The sequence below is a fragment of the Primulina tabacum genome, chromosome 13 (assembly GCF_025594145.1).
Source record: "Primulina tabacum isolate GXHZ01 chromosome 13, ASM2559414v2, whole genome shotgun sequence".
In the NCBI taxonomy this organism is placed as follows: Eukaryota; Viridiplantae; Streptophyta; class Magnoliopsida; order Lamiales; family Gesneriaceae; genus Primulina; species Primulina tabacum.
The window spans coordinates 22,002,115-22,027,947 of NC_134562.1; the positions used below are offsets into that span (position 1 = coordinate 22,002,115).

Sequence of the window (25,833 nt, forward strand, 5' to 3'; positions counted from 1 at the left end):
ACTTCACCTGTAGGCGAGCGGTGAATCCCCGACTACAATGTATTGGCTCCTACGTATTTCGAAACTACACACAAGCTCGCCACCTCATCTGTGTGAATAGACATCTTCATGTCCTTACTAATGAAACACGATATTTATATCACAAATGCTAATCTCAAACTCGAGAGATCTGTGTAATTTATGATGGTGAAAATCTTAAAATTACAGTCCCATAATTGACTTTCATTAATTCGAGCAAACTGAACACCTATTGGAAAAGGATTATTATCACAACAAATTAATTTTCCTCATTTTGTTAATTGTTTATAGGATTATAACTAGGTAAGGGCACCTCAATTCTTGAGGTGTCCTACCCAGGTTAAAAGTATAAAATACGAGCAAACAATTTTTTCCCAGAGTAATTAATTATGTTTTATATTTCTGTAGATCTTACCAAATAATGTAGGTAATACAACATATTTTTTAAAGTAACACAATAACATTATAATTCACATAAAATTTACATTATGTTTTCCAAAATTAGAAATACAAAAAGTACAAAATGTGTTGTTATGCACGCATCATTATAAGTACAACTCCTGTTTGGGACCTGGAGAAGAAAGCGAAATACCATAAAAAAACAAGATGACGCGTAGTGTATGATGCGTCGCCAAATGTAGGAGGTCAAGCAAATGTAAAGAAAAACAATGAGAATGTCCAATAATATTACCTAAATTTATTGTGAGGCAAACAGCTAACGCAAATAAAACAAATCAAAACATTTACGTCTTTTTCCTAATAAGTAAGCAGAAATAACTGCATATAGATGAGAAGATAAATTTTAATATTTTGGAGCCAGTACACAGTCTACTAAATATTGTTGAACAAATTTGGGAAAACAAGTAGTCTGTTTTGGCAGCCTAGTAATGCTGCGGAAAAACAGCGGAAGATATCTTCTGTCGATAAATCAATAAATGTACTCTGAAGTAGGACAAACTATAGCAACTGGTTTAATTTTTTGTGCTGACTCCTAAATATAGGTGATAGAGACATTAAAAGCGACTGAAATTTGAACAAGGGTAAATGAATGATTCGTAGCACTAAATGAATTCTATAATGAGCAGTCTTGGTTTGGTTAACTATTTTAGATGAATTATGGCTAATCTACAAGAGAAAGGATCAGACACCAAGCAAACAAATAATGTGGTTATATTCTTTTTTCCCTGAGATTAAATAGACACCGCCGTAAACATGTTATGAAGCAATATTCGTTGCTGGTTTTAAAAAGATTAAACAAAAACTAAAAAACAAAAATGTGTAGAGGATGTAGCAAGCTGCAAAATGTGAAGCATGTAGTGCAACTTATGTATAGGCTTGTAACATAGGTGACTCGATGTTGATTTTCGGAGGTAGACAATTCACGTGAGAAAGTAGGTAAGCATAATACAATGGATGACAAGAAGTTAGAAGTAAATTAAAAAAAAGGAATATTTGCCTAAATGAGAAGCCATACTTCTTATTTTAAGTTTCGAACAAATAAAATGTCGAAAACAACTCTGAGGCAGACATTTAGAATTCACGGCCACTTCATAATTTTTCTTACCTGCCTGCTTTGTAGAGCGTGGGAACCTTGTTCGTGAAGATATGTACATAGTTTTTTTTATCCTATTGTTAGTTTTACATTGATCCCATTCCTCACATAGATGCTTCAATGCAAAATAAGACATTCCAATTTTTTTATATATCGTATTACTGTAACGCAACCAACAAAATAAAAAATCCTAGTTCATTTGATTTTCTTAAATTATACATGGACTTTTTAAGAATGTATTCAAGCTGCCAGTGGGTTATGAGCCTTTTCTAGTTTGGCAGCACCTAGTCCAGCATATCTAGTGTTAATTTGGCAAACCTAGGTTAAAAATCCATAAAATCTCCAGTTAATATAATCAGATAACAAATGAGCTTATGAGGCCTTATGTCAGTGAACATAGTAAAAAAGAAAGATAATGCAGTAAGCTACACCATGGGAAGACATAGTGCTACCACAATATTGGGTGACAATGTGTTTATACTAAGGTAAGTAGCAGATATATTTTATATAGAAACCCATTTTTTATTCATTCCAGTGTATATGTTTCAGAAGAGCCTGGACATGTAAATCATTCGGATAATAACATATTTAAGAAATTACAATCAAAGAAATTTTAAAAGTATACACAATGTGAGTACCTAAGTCATATTTCGCATGCTTTGGGCTTTTCTGTGTTATATCTTTTTTGAGGTCGAAGCTTCTTTTGGTGCCTGCACTGATTGGGTGCTCAGCTATAGCGACTGGAATATGCGCTTTATGTGTGGTTGAAGTGCTTGCCTGAGATTTAGGCATGGGTATGCTGGTCAGCAACTCTTTTTAAACATGTGAAGGCAAGTTCTTTTCCTCTGCACTGCGTGACAGTGACGATGATTCATCTGATGGAAGACAAGCTATGACGGTATTTCACACGAATATTCTCCCTCTTGTTTCATTCCTTGATGTCCTAACTTGGAAAAGAAATTGACAATCTTTGATTTTTTCATTAACGGAGTTGGGACTAAAATCTATTCCCTGTTTTAGATGAGGAAAATAAACGTTAAAAGGTTGTATGCGTCATTTATTGAATTGAAATGTTCGCAACTGAATATACCTCTTGGGCTGCTTCAATGAGCTCTTCGCCTGTCATTCCTAATAACATTTGTGCTTCCCGATGTTCCACATATACAGTCAAGTTTCCAGTTCTATCAGATAATTCTGTTTGGAAGCGTAATCTGTACAGATATAATAAGGCACAATGTAATTAAATGATAAGTTGGAGTGAAAGTAATAGGCAGTAGCTACGTCAATGGTTTATGTTTTTAGGGTAAATGGGTAACGTACCGCGGTATTGGGCCTGGGAAAGTATTGTTTCAGTAAAAGCAAGTGAATTCGTATCCGTAAGCAGCTTCACAAGACTTGGTACAATTTGAACATGATAAAAAGTACAAACATTGCTGTGAATCAGACATTTTAAGCCCAACTTTTACCCAGAAAGACTTGAGCTGTGAATGAAATGTTATTTGTATTAGCACTAATTCTTGGAATTTAAAGGAATTAAAAAGAATATACGGATAAAAGTGCAAGTAATGTTTCGGCTAAGCTAAGGATTTGGCTGATCTTGCGAATCTGGAAATTTAACGGCCTATCAACGCTTTGGTATGTTTTCTCATACAATTTCTCCGATATAACAGCGTCTGCATATTGTCTGTTAGCTTTTACCCTAAAAAAAAAAGAGGTATGTGTGACAAGTCCACAATATTAATATTCTGTCAGACATGAAGAAAAAACATTAATAAAGAGATGGAATTTTAGTAAAAGCTAGCTACATTCATGGCGAACAACGATAACTTTTGTTGTACAAATATGAGTTTCCCTTTAGTATCCTATAAAACGCTGAATAAGTAGGAAAAAGTTTACCAAATGAAAAGGTTAGATTAAATTGCAGCTACTTTGGTTTGATGATATTCGAAGTAGAGTAAGAGTAGGTTGAGCAAATATGAGTTGTGATAATGATAAGATTGTGTGAGAAAACAAATTAAACTCTGGAAAAGGTGATTTTAGATTTTAGTGAACTAATATCTGCAGTTCGGAAGTCGTAATAGTGTAAAATATGTTGTTCGTGAAGTTAATTAAAGATAATAATAAATCAAAAAGTTTCCTCGTTGTTAGTATTGCTAAAATGTAGTGTAAGAGTAGATAACTATAGTATATCTGTAAAAAGTAGGAGAATTTTTCATTAATGAGTGGTGAAGATGAAAGGAGAGTTGGAGTTAATAAAATGGTTGCACATCATTGAGCTAAAAAACAACTGGAATTAATAGATTGAATGTAGGAAAGAACAAAAAGTTCAGAAAGTTTAGAACGGAAGAATAAAAAGTGAGGTTATGAATTACCACAAACGCAAGTCTTCAGCCAGTGAGATTGGAAGGTCAAACAAAATAGTACTACTTGGTATCGTACCGATGGATAACCCTATAACAGAATATTTTGTTAAATAAAAAGGAGTAAATAGTGCTTCGCCTGCATACGTAATGAAAGGATCAAAGCTTTTCGCCTGCATACGTAATGAAATTGTGCTTTCACATCTAATATACGCGAAATAAACATTAAATTACAGTAATTCAAAGTACGGGATCAGAAGTAAAAATAGATTACTCTTCATTGATGATCACAAAATCTTGTAAATTTCTTTTAGTTCTTTCAATAGAACTTGGTAGGAATACATGTATAACACTGCATAGCAAATCTGGGGAAAAACCTTGTCAATAAAATGAGAAAACGTATATCATATGTTAGGAAAATAGGTTGCTAAAATACTCAACTGATTTGCTTAGTTGGTACATCTGCCAGTTCAGGAAACTCTGCAAAAGGAGTAAGCTGGTAAATGTTGTCAATTGGTATACACTTATGTTCCTCTGCACGTCTGATGTAAGTGCTTCGGCTAAGGATCATTTGATGCTTTGAAGTTCCTAGAATCGGGGTGTTTCCTGTTATTTCTGTGATCTTTGCTTTCCCCACATAATAAGTGCGGTAAAGCTCGAGTAACTTGTCTAACTGGTCAACATCTTGGTCGTAAATGATGCTTTGCATTCTTTCATTCTGTTCATACTAATGAGGTAAGTAAAACAATTGGTAAAAGTAATGCTTAAAAAAATGAATAAATTAACCTCTTTTTCAACAAAAACAAGTCTTTGTTGCCTTCCCCATTTCAAGAACCGAATTGGCGTTTTTTCTGCAACCAAGACTTTGACAAACCAGCTTTGGGTCTCCAGTTCTAGTTTTCCAAGTGTAGTACATTTTTCTTCTATAGAACTGAACAGGCCGAGAAAACAGTAGAAAAGTCTGTCAATACTGATATTTTAACAGTTAACTTTGGGGAAGAATCAAATATTTGTAAGTAGACATTTTTGCTGATCTGAGGCAAATTGTTGGGGATGCATAGCTAGTATAATGAATTTTGCGTTTGGCTGGACTGGAATAATGAAGTAAAAGCATGACTTTGTAATAGGAGTAAAAAAAAGACAAATCTGAACGCAAACTCCAAGGATACAAATAATAAGCTGGAAGACAAAAGTAAAAAAGCAAATCTGAAATGTGACAGTGGCATGGACACATTTTTCTAACATATACAAAAAAATAAACGTATATTAAATAAAAAAGATAATTTTCCTAGGGCTTACCTATATTAAATAAGCTTTGCAGCAGCTAGAACATTTTGATATACAATGTTCTTTGTATATACAGTGCTTTGGAACAATGGTACGGGTGGTCTGATAAGCACTTTTAATTGATCTTTACTTTTTGCTCTGGAAAGCGCAACATAAAACTGACCGTGTGAGAAAACAGGTTCTTTCAAGTAGATACCAACGAAATCTAAAGTTTGGCCTTGTGCTTTGTTGATGGTCATCGCATAACATAGACGTACTGGAAATTGTTTCCTCTTAAATTGAATAGTTGAAAAATCATCGCCTGGAGCCTCTAATGTTATACGAGGAATGAAGATAGGTTTGCCTACGTGGATTCCAACTGAGATTCAGCATAAATAACATTTGTGTTAAAACCTTTGCAAAGAAGCCGTGTACCATTGCAAAGTCCTTCAGTTGGGTTTATGTTTCTTAGCAAAATGATTGGTGCATTTATTTTCAAAGTTAGTTTATGAGGAGGAAGTCCTTGAGGAGTCAAGCTATGGAACAATTCTTCTTGGTTTGGGACAACACAATTACTTATGTTATCATCGCAACTAAAATATGTTGTTTCTTCTCCATGAAGCTTGTTAATAAGGACATCGTTGACCTCGTGAACAAAGTCATTTATTGTAATAAGTATAGCGCGTTTAACAAATAATGAGAAGTCTATATTGTAGTCTTCAATTTTTGGGAATACCATTTCTATTAGTTCATTTAAAGATGTAATATTACACTCTTACTCTTTACTTAACATAATTACCATAATCAAAATAGGGTTTGATTAATATAACTATAGTATGAATCAAATCAAACAAGGGCATCACTTTGATGGTTTATAAAAATTTTGACATGATGTCCCTACATTTTTGTTTAAACCAAAATCGCAAGCAATGCCATATATATACACCACCACCTGTATTTTCATACACAATCATGCACCATATTATAATGCAAATACATATTCTCATATACAAGCATACTGTGTAGTATCATAATGTAGCGCCCTTACCCGAGCCACTACTAAACAGACTAATAAACATGCAACATTTAAACTTAATAACAACAATTAATTATCTCTTAATTAATACTTCATTCAAAACAAGGATTCGGGTCATTACATCCTCCCCTCCTTGCAAAGATTTCGTCCTCGAAATCAAAACTGAAGTACAATACAACTGAATAAAATACAACTCAAAACAAATGTGGATACTCTGAGTGCATACGACTCTCTAACTCCCAAGTTGCTTCTGCAGTACCTCGGCGTTGCCATTGCACTAGAACAAGTGGAATGGTCTTGTTTCTGAGCTTTTTCTCTTTCCTACCCAGGATTAAAAGCGGCTGCTCGACATAAGTCAAGTCTTCTTCAAGTTGAACATCTGTCAGACTAAGAACGTGCGATTCATCTGCTACATACCTTCGTAGCAACGATACATGAAAGACATTATGAATGCTGGACAGATACGGCGGTAAAGCCATTCGATACGCCAAATTTCCAACACATTCCAAAATCTCAAAAGGTCTGATGAATCTTGGGGCTAATTTTCCCTTGAGTCCAAATCTCATCACCCTGCGGAATGGTGAAACTTTAAGGAAAACTTTTTCCCCTGGCTGAAACTGTAGAGGTCTACGCTTGGTATTCGCGTAACTCGATTGACGATCTTGTGCAGTTTTAATTCTCTTCTTAATCAATTCCACTACGTCAATCGCTTGTTGCACAAATTCAGGTCCTTGCACTTGTCGTTCTCCTACTTCGTCCCAAAAAAAAGGAATACAACGTCTACGATACAATGCTTCGAACGGAGCCATACCAATGTTGCTGTGGTAGCTATTGTTATATGCAAACTCCACAAGCGGCAAATGATCATGCCATGCTGGTCCAAAATCCAAAGCACAAGCACGCAACATGTCCTCAAGTGTCTGAATAGTCCTCTCAGACTGACCATCGGTCTCTGGATGATAGGCAGTACTCAGGCTCAATGTCGTTCCCAACGCTTTTTGAAAACTTCCCCAGAACCTTGAGGTAATGCGTGGATCTCTGTCACTGACTATACTTGTTGGCACACCATGATATTTAAGAATCTCTTGGATGTATAGTCTTGCCATGCAATCGAAACTATATTCCCGACTATACGGAATGAAATGTGGTGACTTAGTCTGTCTGTCCACAACAACCCAAATTGCATCACAATTCTTAGAAGACAGCAGCAAGTGGGTGACAAAATCCATCGTTACATGGAAATCCCAGAGAACAACAATCTTGGATTACACTTGATATGAAACTTGTCTGAAGTGCAGATAATCTCACCTTGCGACTAAGAGCATCAGCTGTAAGATTCGCTGATCCTGGATGATACTTGATTTCGCAACCATAATCCTTTAACAAATCCATACATCTTCTTTGGCGCATATTCAACTCTGCTTGAGTGAAGATATACTTCAAACTCTTGTGATCTGTAAAGATATCAAATCTCTCTCCGTAGAGATAATGTCGCCAGATCTTCAAAGCAAACACAATCGCTGCCAATTCCAGATCATGAACTGGATAATTCTCTTCATGCTTCTTCAACTGTCTGGATGCATATGAAATCACATGACCGTTCTGGGTTAAAACGCACCCAAGTCCTTGAAGTGATGCATCAGTGTATACAATGTACCCTCCTGATCTAGATGGCAGAGCTAAAACTGGTGCAGTTGTCAAACATTGACGCAGTTCATTAAAACTATTTTCACAATCATGTGCCCATTCGAACTGCACATTCTTACACGTCAGTTGAGTCAATGGTTTGGCAATCTGAGAAAATCCTGAAATGAATCTCCGATAATAACCTGCCAAACCTAGAAAACTTCTTATCTCTTGAGCTGATTCCGATCGTGCCCAACTCAACACTGCTTCGATCTTGCTAGGATCCACTGATATCCCATCTTTGGATATAACATGTCCCAAGAAGACAACTCTGTCGAGCCAAAACTCGCACTTGTTCAACTTAGCATACAGTTGGTGATTCCTTAAGGTTAGCAACACAATCCTTAAATGTTGTGCATGCTCTTCAAGGCTACGAGAGTATACCAGTATGTCATCAATAAAGACAATGACAAACTTGTCAAGATACTCCTGGAATACTCGGTTCATCAAATCCATAAATACTGCTGGAGCATTCGTCAAACCAAACGGCATCACTAGAAACTCGTAATGCCCATACCTTGTTCGAAATGCAGTCTTAGGGATATCACGTTGATGAACTCGAAGTTGATGATATCCAGACCGTAAATCGATCTTCGAATACACTGAAGTCCCTTGCAGTTGATCAAACAAATCATCAATCCGTGGTAACGGATATTTATTCTTGACTGTTACTCGGTTCAACTGCCGATAATCTATGCAAAGTCGCATAGACCCATCCTTTTTTTTAACGAACAACACTGGTGCTCCCCAAGGAGACACACTGTGTCTAATATACCCTTTGTCAAGAAGATCTTGTAACTGTTGTTTCAACTCTTTCATCTCTGTTGGTTCCAATCTATAAAGCGCTCTGGAGATAGGTGCGGTTCCTGGTACCAACTATATCTCCGCTTCCACTTCCCTCTTTGGATGAAATCCAGGAATTTCATCGGGGAAAACATCAGGAAATTCATCGACAACTGGAATGTTCTTCACGTCGATTACATCCTTCGCTACATCAACAGCATAAATGAGGTATCCTTCTCCTCCTTTCGCTAAAGCCCGTTGTGTCTTTACAGCACACTACTGGCATTGGAGGTCGAGCCCAAAGAACCAATTCTCATCACCTTCTGGACGAAACTGAACGATTTGTTGATAACAATCTACCGTCGCTCTATACTTAGTCAATAGGTCGATTCCCATAATACAATCGAAATCTTCCATAGCCAATATCATCAAATTGGCAGATAAGTATTTTCCTTCAAACTCTAACAAACAGTCTACTACAAGTCGCTTAGCTAAAACCTCTTGTCCCATCGGTGTAAACACCAACAACAAAACATCTAATGACACGTAGGGTAGTTTATGCTTCTTAACAAACATTGATGCTATGAATGAATGCGATACCCCAGTGTCAATCAATACATATGTAGGAATACCACATAAAAGAAAATTACCTGCAATGACTCTCTCGTTATGCTCCTCAGCTTGTTCTTGACACGTGGGCGTTGCTGAGATCCTTGCGATATTCCTCCACGACGAGAACCTTGAGCAGGAAAACCCTTATGTTGCACAGTGGCCTCAGACTGTTTTCCACTATAAGACCTTGTCATAGAACATCCGCCTCCACTCTGATTCTCCAAATTAGGGCAATCCCTCTTCATGTGACCAAAACCACCACAATTGAAACATTCACCTGTTGCTCTTCGACAATTCTCCGTCGGGTGATTACCTCCGAAGTGGCCACATTGCATCTTTTTCCTACCAAAGCTGTGCACCCCTCCAGAACCGGAAGAAGAAAAAGATGCAGACTTCTTGAAAGACTGACCCCTTGGTCCCAACGAACTAGAACTTTTGCTAGCTTGCATAGCCTTCCTCCTAGCAATACTGATCTCGGCTTGACGACAACGATTCACTAATCCTTCGTACGAAGTAGGATCATCAAAGACAGAAACCCGATCAAAAATCTCCTGGTTCAAACCATTCAAAAAGTGAGAATATCAGTGAGGAGCATACGGCAACAGATCCGTAAAACGATTTTGGTAATCCTCAATGTTCGAATCTCCTTGCTTAATGGTCAACAGTTCCATCTCCTTCGCCTGACGAAGAGCTGGCGGAAAGTGATGATTGATGAAAGCCTGTCAGAAATGTTCCCAACGAATCTGCCCATGCTACTGAACTAGAATAGCAGAAACAGGTTTCCACCATTTCTGAGCTTTTCCTTGAATCATGAAATCGGCTACCTCCATCTTCTCATCCTCGTCATAGTGCAGCACTCGAAAACACTGCTCCATGATATCGACCCAAGCTTCAACAACATCAGCATTCTCATCTCCTGTCAACGGAGGAGGTCCAATCTTCATGAAATCCATAATGTTGACACGGTTTCTACATCTCCTTTCATCATGATCTCGGTGACTCCTTCCGTCACGATCTCTACGACGATGTTCTCGCCCACCCTCATCGTCGCCATAACGGCCATGTCCCACACTAACGTGACTGATTCCATCTCTGACATTTGAAAGGAAACAAAAAACAACCTCTAAATCCTCAAAACAGAATTTCTAATGGCCCAAAAATCTTTGCATACTCTGATACCACCATATGTAACGCCCTTACCCGAGCCACTACTAAACAGACTAATAAACATACAACATTTAAACTTAATAACAACAATTAATTATCTCTTAATTAATACTTCATTCAAAGCAAGGATTCGGGTCATTACACATAAACATCGTAAAACTTGTTCAAACCCTGACATATTTTAGTACAATACATATGCGGAAGCTATACAATAATAAGTCCCGGTTCTTGTCGAGGTGAGACACGTCACAAACATCCATTGGCGAACCGGCATCCTATGCATCTTCACTACCTGATCCTGTAATACATGAGCTACGTGAGTTTATAAAACTCAATAAGTTGGCACTTATACGTATCAATATGCGTAGAAGGAGCATACATATCAAGTCGTGAGCAACAATGAATATTTAAACCATGTCATATCATAGCATATTTTCACGTTCATTTTTGTACTTGAGCTTCATCAGTTGACCTGTACTACCGTGCTTGCTTTATTATATAGCTACTACTGTGTTGGACGTCAGGGAGCAACCTTTGGCAACTTCACGCCCCATAAACATATATTGACCAATAGGTTAGGACTTAAAACCACCCATGATGTCAACAAGCTCTATATCATGTAAAAATCATTCAGTTTTCTTTCATGTTCATGTTCGTAACATAGCACTCATTATCAATATTCATGAGTTTCTTACATATTTAATACATAACAATGGAATATGGTGCTATGTTTTCATCAATAAGATACTAACAATGTACATGTAGCAATAATCAATGGGAAGTATTTGAAATCATAATATTACTCATGTATTACTTCAAGAACATGCCAACTTACAGTCCAAGCATAAGAACACTGGTTTGAGACGATGTTTCTCGTTCCTATGCTGTCAAACATATCAATAATTCAATTACTATGTCTATTCTAGGTGAAGTTTGATCCTCAACAATTATAATAACCAAACGAGATGAAAACTCACACTTTTATAAAGTTCTTGTGATGGAGAACTAAGTTCCTACTTCAAAATGATGAAAGAAATGAAGAAAGAGAGCTTTTGGAGCATGGGTTTCTTGGTTTACTTCGAGCTTATGCTGTAAGGAAATGAAGAAATGTTGAAGAAGCCTTGAAATTTCGAAACTTATCCTTTTCTTATACTCAGCGGCGCTCAGGCGATAATATATTACCGCTCGGGCGCCAAACATTCTGCCCAAAAGATGAAAATTTTGTGCACCGACGCTCGGGCGGTCATTTTCTACCGCTCGGGCACCACATGTTCTGCCTCCGCGCACTGCTTCATCAAAGATCGCTCCAGACAACGCTCTTCCATTCATAATTTGAAAAAGTGGTAAACATGAAAATTGTAGCAACTTGTTTCATGTAATTTGGAGGTCTCACTAAAAAGTTATGCTTATTCTCCTAACAAGTGTCAGTGAGGAAATGACAGTATACACGACACTCTTCGGGGCACTTTTGGCTTGTCTTCCACAATGATTCGGACAAAACCTAAAACATGAAAGTCGTAGCATTATATCTTAGCTTTCTAATGGTATTGGCCTCACATAATTTGGATCAATATTCAAATCATTATGCTAAAACCCGTAAAAACCGCCATATTTTCATTTGTACGAGTAACCGGGCATTACAATTCTCCTTCCTTCAAAGAATTTCGTCCTCAAAATTTGATGTACCATATAATTCAGGATATTTCTACTGAATCTCGTCTTCTCGCTCCCAAGTTGCTTCTTCAATTGCATGATTGGGCCATAATAGTTTCACCAAAGGTATTTCCTTGCCTCGTAACACTTTTGATTTCCTATCGAGGATTTGGACCGACCGTTCTTCATACGAGAGATTCGATGCAAGCTCCAATGGTTCGTAATGAAGAACGTGAGAAAGATTGGCAAAATATTTTCGTAGCAAGGAAACATGTAAAACGTTGTGAACATTTGATAAGTTCGGTGGTAAAGCAACTCGGTAGGCCCTGTCTCCTATTCTTTCCAAGATTTCAAATGTACCGATATATCTTGGACTCAATTTTCCCTTCTTACCAAAACGCAAAATTCCCTTCAATGGTGATATCTTTTCAAATACATGGTCACCAGCCTGAAATTCCAATCGACAACGTCGCACATCAGCATAGCTTTTCTGTCGGCTCTAGGCAGTATGCATTCTTTCTCTGATCTTGGTTACTAATTCGGCTGTCTTTTGTACCAATTCAAGGCCTAATAATTTTCTTTCTCCTACTTCATCCCAATGTACTGGAGAGCGAGATGTTCTACCATATAATGCAGTATACGGTGCAATTCCAATTCTTGATCGATAGCTATTGTTATATGTAAACTCAGCCAACGGTAGTTTACTGTCCCAACTACCTGGAAAGTCAATAGTACATGCCCTCAACATATCTTCTAAGATCTGATTCACTCGTTCTGATTGTCCATCATTTTGAGGATGGAACGCCGTACTAAATGACAATCGAGTTCCCATAGCATAATGTAAACTCATCCAAAATGCAGACGTAAATCTGGGATCTCTATCAGATACAATGGACAATGGGATGCCATGAAGTCTCACTGTCTCTTTGATGTATTCTTCACTGCATATTGATTCATCGTGTATGTGGTCTTCACCGGAAGAAAGTGAGCTGATTTTGTAAGTCGATCCACAATAACCCATATAGCATTAAACCCTCTGTGTTCTTGGCAAACCAAGAATGAAATCAATTGTGATGTGTTCCCATTTCCACTCAAGAATGGGTAGTGGTTTCAGGAGTCCTGCTGGTCTTTGATGTTCATTCTTGACTTGTTGACAAGTTAGACATTGTGCAACAAATTGAGCAATGTCCTTTTTCATACCTGGCCACCAAAATAATGGTTTCAAATTTTTGTACATTTTCGTGCCTCCTGGACGGATCGAGTAGGGTGTAGCATGAGCATCAATAAGAATGTCAGTTCTTATCGTTCCTTGTTTTTACACACAGTCTTACTCGATATGTCCATATTTCTTCCCTATTCAATTCAAAGTTCAAATTTCCTTTTTCTTCATCTCTCTGTTTCAGTTGTTGTAATTCATTATCTGCATTTTATTCGGCCTTGATCCTGTCTGCAAGTGTAGGTACCATGAGAGATGATAACTAGATTGCAGCTCCTTTTGGAATAACATCAATTTTCAAGTTCTGTAAATCCCATGAAATTTGTTCTTGTAATTGCATTGCAGCAATAGAAATGGACTTTCAACTTAACGCATCTGCAACAACATTGGCTTTACATGGATGATAATTAATAACACAATCATAATCTTTCACCAATTCCAACCAACGTCGTCGTCGCATATTCAGTTCTTTTTGCGTGAATAAATATTTCAAACTATTGTGGTCCGTGTATATTTCACACCGTTCGCCATACAGATAATGGCCCTTATTTTCAACGCAAATACCACTCCTGCAAGTTCTAAATCATGTGTGGGATAGTGTTTTTCATATTCCTTCAATTGTCTTGATGCATAAGCAATGACCTTCCCGTGCTGCATTAGGATTGCTCCTAAACCTTGTTTCGAAGCATCACTGTATACCATAAAATATCCATGTCATTCGGGTATCGCAAGGACCGGTGCTGATGTCAATTTTGTTTTTAACTCTTGGAAACTGCGATCACATGCTTCGTTCCATACAAACTGTTTTCTTTTGGAAACTGCGATTACATGCTTCGTTCCATACAAATTTCACATTCTTTCGAGTTAAAGCAGTCAAAGGCAATGCTATCTTAGAAAATTCCGCTATAAACCACCGGTAATAACCAGCTAACCCAAGAAAACTACGTACCTCGGTAACAGTGGTAGGTCGTAGCCAGTTATTAACAGCTTCTATCTTGCTTGGATTCACTGATATGCCTTCTGTTGAGATAATATGGCCAAAGAATGCTACTTGTTCAAGCCAAAATTCACATTTCTTCCATTTGGCATATAAATGTTTATCCTTCGAAGTCTGCAAAACTAATTCCAGATGTTCTCGATGCTCCTCTACAGTTCGTGAGTAGATGAGAATATCATCCATAAACACAATCACAAACTTGTCTAGAAATGGATTGAAAATTCTGTTCATTAAATCCATAAAAGCTGCTGATGCATTTGTTAGTCCAAATGGTATTATAAGAAATTCATAATGCCTATACCTGGTTTGGAAGGCATTCTTTGAGATATCAACGGATTTCACTTTTAGTTGATGATATCCTGATCGTAAATCAATCTACGAAAAGATGGAAGCTCCTTGTAATTGATCAAACAAATCATCAATTCTGGGGAGTGGATATTAATTTTTGATTGTCACCTTGTTCAACTCCCTATAATCAATACGCAGACGAAGGGTACCGTCTTTCTTCTTCACAAATAAAACAGGTGCACCCCACGGTGAAAAGCTCGGTCTAATAAATCCTTTATCAAGTAACTCTTGTAACAATTCTTTCATTTCTGTAGGAGCTAATCTATAAGGAGCTTTTGAGATCGGATGAGTTCCTGCCACAATATCAACTACAAATTTGATCTCTCTATCTGGGGGTAAGCCTGTAACATCATCGGGAAATACCTCTGAAAATTCACAAACAAAATATCCTTGACACTCCTTTTGTAATATTTTATAGGCCTTCATACAAGAGATTATCTGAAGAGGAAAGGGTATATCTGCACTTGCTACTGTGAATGGTTCAGCTCCTACTGGTGCATACTTGATCGTCTTATGCCACGATCAATAGTAACTTTGTACTTCGAGAGCCAATTCATTCCCAATATCACATCAAAATCGGTCATCTTCAAAACTATCAATTCAGCATACATCTGATGGCCTTGGCCATATATTTGACAGCCTCGCACAATCTGATATGTATGTAATTCTTGCCCGGAAGGTAAGGCTATGGCGAGTTGTGTCTCTGTTGTACTTGCTGTAATGCCCAGTCTCCTTACAAACGAATCCGAAATAAAGGAATGCATGGCTCCTGAATCTAGTAAAACAATAGCAGTGATACCAGAAATCAAGAACATACCAGTGATCATCGATGTAACCGCATCCACTTCCTCTTTAGTCATGGAGAAAAGGCGTCTCTGTACTTTCTCAGAACTCCTTGGACAATTCCTAGCGAGATGCCCTGGCTTTTTGCAACGATAACAAACATTGGAACCTTGCATACATTCCCCGCCGTGAAGTTTGCCACATTTAGGACAAGCTGGTCCGTCCTGTTCTTTACATGGAGGGGGACCTTTGTCACGGGATTCCTCGGGTCTAGTACCTCGGTTATCGGTCTTATTGCCTTGTCCTGTTCATTGGCTCTTCTGAAAGTACTGCTGCCTTCGCTGTTGCCTGTCTCTATCAATGTCTTGTTCATCCTGTTCTGCCATAATTGCTCTTTCCACTATCTCCCCATACGTAGCAACTTTCGACATCCGTACATCTCTTTTAATTTCAGAGCGAAGTCCCCGCATGAAGTGTTCGCCCTTAGTGGTGTCATCTTGTGCAATATATGGTACATATTGGACTCCAGCCTCGAATTGTTGTATATACTCAGTCATTGACATGGTTCCTTGTTTTAGATTGAGGAAATCACTGGCTTTCTTGGCTCGTACATCTTTTGATACGAATCTGACCGGGTGTTACGTGCTAATGGTTGAAAGGAGATTTAAGATGCGTTGTTCCCGCGGACTTTCAAGCTTGATTGTGATTAAAGATGATGAATCAAGCATATTCAAGCAAGTGGTGGAGTTCAACAAAGAATATACCGAAGGACCTATAACGAGGGGACGAAGCAAGAAGTTTAAAGAAGCACTTCGAGGACTCATGATGAGCTATCAAGGAAGTCCTACAAGTTGGATGTCTAAAGTAGAGGAGGTTGAGAATCATGGGAATAATATTGGAGGTTTTTGGAATGTTATTCGAGTGCAATTGCCGAAGGTACAGCGCACCCGCGCCAGTTCAGGGACTGCACCCGCGGTCCATAATAATCAAATTTAAGAGAATATTACCGAAGCTATACCGCACCCGCGGTTAGAAGGCGAGTGCACCCGCGGAAGGCGAGCGCACCCGCGCTCCCAAAAGGACCGCACCCGCGGTCCTTTGCATCCGAACTTCGCCGAAGCGGCACCGCACCCGCGGTCCAGTCTGCAGCGCACCCGCGGTCTTTTGTCAACTTCCGTGTCAAATTTGCTTGTTATCATAATTAAGCCTTTTTACACTACTTTTTCATACTTTATTGAATATATATTCAGTGTATCAGACCATGAACGAATAATGATGAATGATAGATAAAAGTTCTTGAGTTTTCTCTCAATTTGCAAAGCTTGTGCTTTGTGTTTATCAAAATCAAACTTATCAAAGATTGCATCTTTGTGGCGTTTGTCGATTGTTCTTCGCACGGATTGTGAAAACAAGTTCTTTGAAGGTTCGTTTGAAATTCAATTGTTTTATCGTTGATATTTGTTGCTAAGTTATAATCGCTTAGAGGTGAATATCACAAAATCGTTACTTGTTTCAAAAGATCGGGACAAAATAATCGTTCATTGTTTGTTATTGAATTGAGGGTGCGATTTATATATTCGTGCTTGCCTTTCATTCGTACGAGGATTCGTATCATTTGGTATCAGAGCTTTGGCTCATTGAAATTCAAGTAAGTATTTTGTTCTTAATTTTAAGATCTGTCTAAAATTTTGTTCTGTTATCAGATCTGTGGGATCCTTTCGTTTCTATTGTCAAATCTTTCTATATAAAAATATATATATATATATAAGAAAGAAAAACATAAATTTCGTTCTGTTATCAGATCTGTGTTATTCCTTCGTTTTATTTTTAGATCTTTATAAAATTTCGTTGTGTTTTCAGATCAGTGTTATCCTTTCGTTTCTGTTTTCAGATCCGTGTTATCCTTTGTTCTTTTTTCAGATCTGTGTTATCCTTTCGTTTCTGTTTTCAGATCTGCGTTATCCTATCGTTCTTAGTTTTTGTGGATCTGTGAATTTTCGAAAATTCTGTGTTTGTTCTTTGGAATTTTCGAGTGCACCATATATTTTCGAGTACAATAAAAAAAAATATCAAATTTCTTGGCTTTGCACAGTCTAAGTGAGACAGTTGCGAGTGTCCACGAGTTGAGTCTGATTGGTTTGATATACAAGTAAAAAGCTTGAGCACATCTTAGAAAGAACATCAAATTTGAGTGAAAACACTTGAGTGCGAGCGTTATTTCTTTGGAGTGACCGGTGAGTATTTTGTAGTGAGAAAAAAGAGAAAAAAAAAGGAGAGTCGAGTGAATTTTCATTGGAGTGACCAGTGAGGATTCGTGGTGAGGAAACTTATCTTTTATTGTTTTATACTAACCTTTTCTTGCAGGTATAATGATTGACGATCGTCAATTTCAATCATTGTTAGGAGGGTTGGATAAAATGTGGGAGAAGAAGTTTAAGCCTCTACGAAAAAAATATAGGAGGTGTGAAGAAGAGGAGATATATGATAGGCATGTTGATGGGAATAGACGAGGTAGTAGATTTGGGGGGGATAGAGCGTCGCATTTGGATAGGGATGACGATATGCGATGTGAGGAAGATAGAGGATTTGGCATAAGAGGTGAACGTGGTTTGCATGGGGAGTCGTTGATATCCACGTGGAGGACAAGCTTGGAAGAGAAACTCATTGCTAGGCCAAAGAATGAGTCGAGAGTTGAAGCTAGCAAATATGAATATCAAGGTACAAGTAAAAACTCAAATTTTAGTACTTGTGATATTATATGTTGTTGGTGTTTAGAAATTGGTCATGATATCAATCAATGTCCACGTGATAAGGTGGCCATAGTAGAATCATCTGTTGAACCTGAATATGAAGTTGAGGTTGGGGAGATTGAGGATGAAAATACTACGCTGGTTCTTGGCACGAGTGTTGAGCAGTATGTGGTGGAAGGTGAATTGATAGATGATGGTACTTCACTGGTTGATGATACAAATACTGTTAAACAAAACCTTGTGGACAGTGAATCATTGAGTGGGCCGAAAGAAAGAGAGAACAAAAGAGTGAGATGGCCATAGAAAAGAAAGAAGAGAGAAAAGAACAAGAAAAAGAGGCCAAAGAAAATAAAACGAAAAAGAATTTTATGGCCCAAAAGAGAGATGGAAAGATGCTTATTCTTGCATAAACCATTTCATGTACCTTTGTACAAATTGGTTTATTGTTATGGTGATGATATAGCCGGTTCAATTCCGAGCATTGCTATTTCTTATTTGCAGGTTCTTGGGGTTGTCATACCAAGGAGACAAGTGAGTTTTACTAAAGGGAGAACCCAAGGGTCCGAGCCTCGAGAATACAAGTACCATCGCGATGAGGTAAGTTTAGTTGCCAACACAACAACTATGAGGTATGACTTTCTTCCTTACTTTAAAGTTGTATTGCTTTGTTTTCAAGAATTTGTAGAACAGGTTGCAAGTTTGGTGGTTAGAGGACCAGGTGTCAGTTTGTCTTTATTCCTTGGTTGTTATGGATGTGAGACTATTGATGAAATGCATGTACTTTTTATGAACTTTGATTTTCCACGAGTTACTAAGTTAGTAGGATTTGTTTGCTACAAGGGTTTATATGCATTAGACTTAAATTTTTGTGATGAGATAAGATATTGCATTGATAGTACACGTGACGTGTCTTATTTCCATGATTTATACTTGATTAGTGATGATTGTGAAGATTACATGGATAGTATATTTAGGGTGTTCTATTTGCATGATTTATGCTTGTTTGATGATGGTTTTGAGGGGGGCAAGGATGAACATGACTGTTTCTTTGTTCATGATGAAAACATGTTTAACAAGAATAAATTTTTCATCCTACACTCATTGCACGCATGATATGGAGGCACATGATATTTGTTTGAGTGGCAGCTATGAAGTAATTAGAGCCATAGATAGGATGCATGAAATTTTACTATGGTTGCATATGAAGAAGTATGTTAAGTGGTGTAGTCAATGGTGCATTGGATATAGGGAAAGGGAATCTAAGCTAGATTCTTATATGTTGCATCAATTATATCTTATTCCTAGTGAGCTATGGTCGTACACGTGTATGAATTTCACTTGTGTGTTAACTAGGTCTAACAAGGTGATATCTTATCATTTGGTGTCACTCGTCAATTGGTGTATGGTGAGGTTGTTATATTGACAGTGAAGGCAACCATGGAGTTAGGGCTCAAAGCATTGAAGGAGCACATGAACAATAACACCTACAATCTTGAGCTTAATGGTAAGCATGTTGATAATATACTTCTTGTTATTACTAACTTGCTTCGTTTTTATGTAGGTAGACAAGATTTGAGGACAAATCTTTTTGAAGAAGCGGAGTATGATACGAATCTGACCGGGTGTTACGTGCTAATGGTTGAAAGGAGATTTAAGATGCGTTGTTGCCGCGGACTTTCAAGCTTGGTTGTGATTAAAGATGATGAATCAAGCATATTCAAGCAAGTGGTGGAGTTCAACAAAGAATATACCGAAGGACCTATAACGAGGGGACGGGAGTAAGAAGTTTAAAGATGCACTTCAAGGACTCATGATGAGCTATCAAGGAAGTCCTACAAGTTGGATGTCTAAAGTAGAGGAGGTTGAGAATCATGGGAATAATATTGGAGGTTTTTGGAATGTTATTCAAGTTCAATTGCCGAAAGTACAGCGCACCCGCGCCAGTTCAGGGACTGCACCCGCGGTCCATAATAATCAAATTTAAGAGAATATTGCCGAAGCTATACCGCACCCGCGGTCAGAAGGCGAGCGCACCTGCGCTCCTAAAAGGACCGCACCCGCGGTCCTTTGCATCCGAACTTCGCCGAAGCGGCACCGCACCCGCGGTTCAGTCTGCAGCGCACCCGCGGTCTTTTGTCAACTTCCGTGTCAAATTTGCTTGTTATCATAATTAAGCCTTTTTACACTACTTTTTCATACTTTATTGAATATATATTCAGTGTATCAGACCATGAACGAATAATAAATGATAGATAAAAGTTCTTGAGTTTTCTCTCAATTTGCAAAGCTTGTGCTTTGTGTTTATCAAAATCAAACTTATCAAAAATTGCATATTTGTGGCGTTTGTCGATTGTTCTTCGCACGGATTGTCAAAACAAATTCTTTGAAGGTTCGTTTGAAATTCAATTATTTTATCGTTGATATTTGTTGCTAAGTTATAATCGCTTAGAGGTGAATATCACAAAATCGTTACTTGTTTCAAAAGATCGGGACAAAATAATCGTTCCTTGTTTGTTATTGAATTGAGGGTGCGATTTATATATTCGTGCTTGCCTTTCATTCGTACGAGGATTCGTATCATCTTTGCTAAAAAATTTGTTGTAAAACATGGATTTAAATGTTTCCCACGTCAATGGTATCGCAGGTAATATCACCCTTGCACTCTCCCACCAAATCCTTGCATGTTTTGTTAACGAAAAGATGCCACAAGCTACTTTGTCGGCATCTTCCATGTGTAGGTAGGAGAAGATGAATTCCAATTATTTAATCCACTCTTCTGCTACTGACGGAACGTTGTTTCCCTGAATTCCGGAGGATTCAGACGTCGAAAACGATCATACACATCTGTTTGAATAGGTCCTTGTCTGGGTAGCATGGCTTGTGCGTGTGCCTGCTCATGAGTAGTCTGTTGCATCTCAAGTAATTGATGTATCTCTGCTCCCCATGGACTTTCGCTTGTTGTTGGAGCAATTGAGCAAAGTCATCTATAGGTCGTGGCACACTGCCCTCACCTTCGACTCTTTAGGTGGCATGGTCTTTTATCTTAACCTACATATAGGTCACGTAGAAACACATAACTTAGCATAAACTATGGGATACAAAGATACTTACTTGCCGAGTTCCCCAGGTATGGATTAAGTGCAGTGTCTTCCCTATCAAAGAACCGTGGGCTCTGATACCACTCTAAAGTGTCACACCCTTACTCTATACTTAGCATAATTACCATAATCAAAATAGGGTTTGAATGATATAACTATAGTATGAATCAAATCAAACAAGTGCATCACTTTGACGGTTTATAAAAAATTTAACATGATGTCCCTACATTTTTGTTTAAACCAAAATCGCAAGCAATGCCATATATACAACATCAACTGTATTTTCATACACAACAATGCACCATATTGTAATGCAAATACATATTCTCATATACAAGCATACTGTGTAGTATCATAAACATCGTAAAACTTGTTCAAACCCTGACATATTTTAGTACAATACATATGCGGAAGCTATACAATCTAAGGGTCGAAGTGGACGTAGGCTATTGTGTTACCCTGTGATTTCTTGCGTGCACAGCAACTTTAAGTCCACGGTCTTTAGGGACCCGGACACTAATCATCTTTGGGATTTAATTATCAATTAAGATAAACAGGGTCTAAAAATTTTTCTTTTTAAAATGCAAGTGCGGAAGGTAATGGAATCAATCTATTATACAATCGGTATAATAATACAAATCTTGTACAACAATTATTCAAACTAGTCTAAGGTTCAACTACTAAATTAAAGTATTAAACCAGGTCTACAATAAGTCCGGAATCACCACTCTAAACTCGTCTTCTCTAATTATCTTCTTGACCCCAATCTTGTCCCACCTGTTGTCATGTACACATACAAACAAGACAACAGCCGGATACTCCGGTGAGAATAAATCCCAGTATAAACAATGTATACATGCAATTAACTGAATTAACATAAAAGCATGCATTATATCTCTGCACATGTATCAAAATCGAACATGTATCAATATAAATCTGTAAATAACACATGAATCTTAATCTACGAAACATAAATCAATACAGGTCTGTAAATCAATTCTAGTCTCAATATCTAAGACTCGATTCATCTCTCATTCTGATCTAGGGATCCCGGTGAATAGGAATGTAACAAATCTCCCACCTATCTCTTACGTTCGCGGTGGTTGTAATTGCTACGTTCCTATTTACGGACTTGGCCCTCGCTATATCGAATATCTATGATAAGAGCGGCTCTACTCATAATCACATCGATATGACCAAACGTCCGGTGTCTTGGAGTATCTACCAAGACTATGCCTATTCTGACAATGTGCAATGGGTCAGTGACGGCTCTGTCATAGTCTGGCCCCTCTGTCAGTGACTTATTCAATAGCTCTCGGCTTTCTACTTTCTATGTCAATAGAATAAACATAATCAGTAAAACATAAAGGTATAAAAACAATACCATACAAGTATGTGGTTTAGGGAAACTCGAGTAGAATCTAACTCAAGTCGATCTCCCAATAAACATCAATTTATACCTTTGTCTTCTCGGTCTGACGAAGACGAAGTCTCGTATCCAAATCTGTCCATATCCAAATCTGATAATGACAATCATATAAATACCATATCAGTATATAACTCAATTCAAGACCTGTTCTGATCAATACTCAAATCGGTATATAATCTGATCCATATCTGAACAAGGTATAATCTAATTCATATCAATGATATCACGATACAATCGAAATCATTACTGAATCTGATCACTCTCAATCAATACTAAATCTGATCAATATCAATCTACCGATGTTTTGGCAGCATAACAATACAGTCTTGATACCCCGTCAATCTCAACATCACAGATATAATACCAGGACTCATAATCAGTATCCGTACAATTCAAAATCTGAATAATAACACAACTCTGATATAGAATCTCAACTAAATCAACTCTGAAATTCATAACAATTTCATAAACAGTCTATTCTTTAATCTGGCTTAAGTTATACAATGTCTACTGTAGCAGAAACATCATATCTGATTCATATTCAATTCTGAAAATATCATAAATTCAAATCATGTCTAAATGTAACAAAACTTACGTCCAGTTGTAGCCTGCGTCGATAGGAACACAATACTGAAGTCGGATTCAAAAACAGACGGACGGATTTCTCACAAAAGGCGTAAGAATATTTCAATTCTTTCTTGTGCTTCCCTCGGCTCTTTCTTTCCTTCATTCTGATGGATTTGCATGTAGGTATATATATATATATATATATATATATATATATATATATATATACACGTTCCTTAGGTAGGAGGCAAGTGGCGTTGTGCATGTTCTGCACGTTGCGCGCATATGCGCGAACAAGGTCGCGCATATGCGCCGGTAGCTCGCACCAACATTTTGCCTGCTCGCGCATATGCGCCATTTACGTCGCGCATATGCGCCATTTACGTCGCGCATATGTGCCGATCCTTCTGCCCAACCCGCGCATGTGCGCCATTTACGTCGCGCATATGCGCCGATCATTCTGGACGTTCCGCGCATGTGCGCGAATTCAAGTCGTGCATGTGCGCGGGAGCTCTCCTTATAATTTATGTCAAATCTTCTCTTGGTTCTCCCGATCTGATCCGTTCTGTCTATAATTTTCTCGATTAATAAATAAATTATTTCAGATTAATCTCAGATTATAGTAATAAAATCTCGGGCCTTACAGGTTTTTGGTTGTTAAAGTGCTAAACATGGGGACATGATGTTGTTTTGGGGATTAAAAACGTTGCTGGTGGCTACAGGTTGAAGGGCCGAGAGGTGGTGGTCTTAGGCGGTAAGGGTTTCAAGAGGTATGGTGAAAGGTAGAGGAGACTCGGCTGAAAAGGGACTGAACCAGATTAAGGTGCAGTCCATGAGGGTCCAACCAAGGTCCAGGGGAACCCCCAATACAGCTGGTCCTGAGTGGAAGAAGGTTTCCTAGGATAGAAGCCATCACATCTTATGTGAGGCGTGGCCGTGTGTTTCCATTGTTTCGAGAGGTGCGCTTTGCTGGGGCTAGGGCCGTGAGTCCAATGGGTTATGAGGGGTCCTAGAGTGGTCTAGGAGGGGGCTGAGTTGGGGCTGGTCTCATCGGTTGTGGCGAAGGGACGGTAGAAGCTTGCTAGGGTCACATCTAGAGTTGGGTGATGGCTTGCTGGATTTTCCAGCAGCCGTTCAGGGATACATTCGAAAGTTTCAAGGTCTAATTTTGATGGTTTTAGGCCCTTTTAGATGTGTACTAAGTATGGGAAAAAGTTGGTTAGGTTTCGAGTCGATTCGGGTTAAAACGGGGACTCTGGTCCAAATTTTAAACGAATCGGTTAAGTTGTATAATGGGATTGAGTTTACGTCTAGGAATGCTTATAAATATGTTTTGGGGCATTTTGGAGAGTTGGGTAAGCTTCGGGTCAAATTTTAGAGGTCCAGGGGTAAAACAATAATTTTTGGTTTCCAGGGGCAAAATGGTCATTTTGCACCCGAGGTGAGATTTTAGTCCTGGATGCGCCTTGAGCACAAATTTATCATATTTTAAATATTTGTGCATCATGCTCACGATTTTTAAGATTTTATGAAATTATACGTTGAATGCTTGGATTTAAGGAAAATTGCATATGTGCATGATTTTTATAAATGATGAAAATGATGATGTTTTTGAATGATGGGAATTAGTTGTGGCTATCGAAGTATATGTAAATGATGATGATGAGGCCTAGGTCAGTGTATGGGTAATCCTGTCACTGATGTCCGACAGCCACTGGGTACCGTTGTTCTATGTATGATGGATCCATCGTAAATGATGATGTACGATAGTCAACTCTAATGAACTTAATTCACCAAAGAAAATGATAACGATGAATTATAAATGATGAATGATGAATAATGATTAACGATGAGCTGTTTTGACACGTCATGATTTTACACGACACGTTTACATTACGCTTTTAAAGTTCATGAAAGATATGTTGAGTATGATTTTTTCACTGCTGTGTGCTATGTATAGGTATTTTATTATTTATAGTACAGGTGTGTTGAGTCTTTAGACTCACTAGGTGTGAATGATGCAGGTGAGCTTATTGATGTGGAGGTTGGAGGTGATGATGATGGAACGGGCGGAGCTGGTGGCGCACGTTTTCCCAAGGATCTTGTATTCTTCCGCAATAATATGCTTTTATGGGAACACGTTCAAACAGTTTTTAATTGATTGATGAATTTATTTTGTTAAGGGTTTTCGAAAGATTTTTATATGCTGGACGTTTTATATTTTTAAATGGTAAATTGTTTAGGTTGGTGACTCTTTTCATAATTTTAACTACAGTTATTTTATTCAGCAGTGAGATGATTTTAAAAATGTATGTTTTCGAATTTTATAGTTTTATATGGGCATGGTTTCGGCCATAGCAAAAAAAAATGTTCAGTAGAATTTCAAAATAAGTAGACGTTTCATTCTAAGTATCTCTTCAAGCCCAGGTCACCGAAAATTCCTATCATTTAAACCATTCAATTCTCATTTGTTGGTAAACTAATCCCCATATTTCTTAACAATTGCAAAATT

General features: G+C 37.9%; 2 long non-coding RNA genes across 2 annotated transcripts in view; both read right to left on the minus strand.

The window, feature by feature from the left end:
• Positions 1-572: 572 nt before the first annotated feature.
• The window catches only part of LOC142522702 (uncharacterized), a 90,572-nt gene continuing 65,311 nt past the window's right edge, over positions 573-25,833 (minus strand). The window contains exons 3-6 of the long non-coding RNA XR_012814505.1: positions 2,891-3,051; positions 2,661-2,781; positions 2,209-2,581; positions 573-589 (exon numbers count right to left, since the gene is read on the minus strand). This is a non-coding gene — a long non-coding RNA (uncharacterized LOC142522702). The remainder of the gene's footprint in view (positions 590-2,208; positions 2,582-2,660; positions 2,782-2,890; positions 3,052-25,833) is intronic.
• LOC142521664 (uncharacterized) lies at positions 4,266-4,887 on the minus strand. The gene is made up of 3 exons (XR_012814340.1): positions 4,717-4,887; positions 4,372-4,648; positions 4,266-4,295 (listed from the first exon to the last, which is right to left on the minus strand). It is a non-coding gene; the product is annotated as an uncharacterized LOC142521664 (long non-coding RNA).